This window comes from Sinocyclocheilus anshuiensis, unplaced genomic scaffold (assembly GCF_001515605.1).
Source record: "Sinocyclocheilus anshuiensis isolate Anshui unplaced genomic scaffold, SAMN03320099.WGS_v1.1 scaffold5486, whole genome shotgun sequence".
In the NCBI taxonomy this organism is placed as follows: domain Eukaryota; kingdom Metazoa; phylum Chordata; class Actinopteri; order Cypriniformes; family Cyprinidae; genus Sinocyclocheilus; species Sinocyclocheilus anshuiensis.
In genome coordinates, this window is record NW_015548874.1 from 36,679 (window position 1) to 39,435 (window position 2,757).

Here is a 2,757-nt window from a genome sequence, read left to right on the forward strand (position 1 = left end):
TGCTCAGATACAGTGAGACACACACACACACTCACTCACTCACTTGTGGGCAGCAGATGTCTGTGACTCTATGACACACTCTATGACACCTGTGACTGTTTCCCATGATGCAGCGGTTCCGTACGGAGGCAAGAAGAAGGCGTGGTGTTGGGCCTCGTACCTGGAGCAGGAGAGAGCCGTCGCTGCCCCCAGTAAACTTTTCAAAGAGGTGAGACAACACACGCTAGCATTCAGTGTCACTGTTATGAAAGAGCACAACCTTTGATTCCACTTTGATACAGACATGAATATCTAGTGATGCACCAGTGTAGAGTTTTTGTTTATTATATTTTTTAGGGCTGTCAAGCGATTACAAATTTTAATCTAATTAATTACGTATAAAATTTGGTTGAGAAATTACACCCAAAAGATAATTTAAAGTCATTATTGTGTCAAATGGGAAAAGGATCAAACAGACATTATAAAAAGAAGCTTTAGAAATAAGTATTCTATTTGATTCAACATGGAATTTTTTGCACATAAACGTTTAGGCAACGATGGCCTTGATTTTATTTCAGAAGCTGCATCTGACTTCATATTTGGAAATATTTGCAGACCATTTACTGCAGCTCCAAAACAGTTTGGTTACCAACACTAAATATCGTGTTTTATGATTTGCAAAAGAAAAAAAGCCATACAGGTTTGAAATGACAGGAGTGAGGAGGAAATTATGACAGAATTTTCATTTTTGGGTGAACTATCCCTTTAATGTTTTTTTTTTGTTTGTTTGTTTTCTTTTTTTTGTAATTGATATTTTTACAAAATAATACTTTAAATAAGAAACTGCCAGCAGGTGGTGGTTGGGTCTTGATTAATGAGTAAGTCGCTGAGTAATTCATTCATTTGATTTGTTCAAACAGCTGATTCATTCAGGAATGAACTAAATGACTCTCTTTATGAATGGGCCTTTGAAGTTTTATTCACTCAATTCATTCAAAACGTGGATTCATTTACAAACGAAACACCATTGTTTGCTACTTGGAGACACACAACAGTTCTGCTGTGGCTTTATGGGTAATATTTTAATTGAAAAAAATTGAGCAAAAGCAGACAATATGGTGTCTAAAATATAACACAATAGTAACTTATTTATTGAACTTGTATATAATCAATGTCACATTTGCACTCGTGTTATTCGGAACACATTGCGCTCATTGCTAGTATTGCATTGTTTAACTATATTGTATGATATAAATATGAGACAAAAACTCATACAGGGGTGTTTTTGCCCCAATCTCTTGAATTTTAGAGGCATATATAGGCTACATCACGCAGTGAGCTGTTGACCTTCATCATGTCCGTCATCAATTAATTGTATGAAATGTAATAAGATGACCTACTTAGGTCTGGGTGTGGTGGGCGCGTTAATTTTGTTAATAATTCATCATCATCTGTCCACAAAAATGTTGGAAATTATGCTTCCAAAAAGCATTTTAAACTCACAGCACTTACAGAGATGGAGTTCACTGCATTGAGTATGAGCAAGATCATGAGCTGATGGCACTTTAAAACATGCATTTAGTATACTACAGTATATGCTTATTTAAATAAATCACATTTGATAAGTGCACAAACCCATATCACGATTTCGATTTTTAGTTCGATTATTTTACGCCAAAGCAATGGCGTAAAATACAACATTAGTGATCATTTATGATATTATGAGGTGTAAATATATTTTCGATCCATTATGAAACTGTGGCAGGACAGATTAGAGTAATTAATGGGAAACACTGTCTAATATTTACAATACTTGGATCCTAATATCCATCTGTGTATATCAGCAAGGCTGAATAACAGTTAAATGTGTCTTTCCACATAATTACAGATATTCTTGTTGATGTATCTATTTCAGTTGTTGCACATTTCTATCTGTTCCTGAATGATCAGTGAATTTGAACAAATTGGTTGAGTGAATGATTCAATGACTCACTCAAGACAGTCTCTTGCTGCCATGTAACTTGCAGAAAGAATTATGTAATTATTATGACGTTGGCCATAACTGTATATCTAGTGGCTAACAATGGCTTTTGTCAATACAGACACAAAGCAGGGTTAAGATAATAGTAATCGAACACAATTTCATTCCAGCGAATGAACACTAGTTTTCCCTTTGAATTAAGCTGATTTTTCTGAGCCAATTGGCAGATATCTGTTCTTGTTTTATTCATAAACACACTTTGTTTTGATCATTTTCACAGAAAGCAAGACTGCTTATCTCTTAATTCTTCATTTAAGAATCTTTAGACACTCGCACTGGAAGACAAGACACAAATACTGAGGAACAGCACTTTTTTGCAGTGTGTTCACAGGGTAGAGTAAAAGTTATTTCTGTATTCTAGTGGCTGAGACCACAGCTGTTTAAGCCATACGTTTTTTTTCTCTCTAAAATTAATTAAAAATTAATGAAGATCAATTGGGACTTGGTTGCTAATACACATCGTTGTCTGCTCACCTAGACATCTACATTTAGAGACCATATTAACATATCTTGTTCCCTTCAATTTATTCCTTCAATTTTCTGTACTTCGTCTTAAAAAGTCTTACATTTACCTTCATAAACCTGCAGAAACCCTATAATAAATGTGCAAAGTTATCACAAATCTTGTTTTTCTTTTGTCATTATGGAGTATGAAGTGTAAACTGGTGTGAATTTTTTGTGTGTGAGAGTGTGTGAGTGAGTGAGTGAGTGAGTGAGTGAGTGAGTGAGTGAGTGCG

The 2,757-nt window shown here is 34.9% G+C and overlaps 1 protein-coding gene across 1 annotated transcript in view; it reads left to right on the plus strand.

Moving 5' to 3' along the window:
* LOC107656874 (lethal(3)malignant brain tumor-like protein 3) overlaps window positions 1-2,757 on the plus strand; it is a 44,140-nt gene that overhangs the window by 23,648 nt on the left and 17,735 nt on the right. The window lies entirely within an intron of this gene.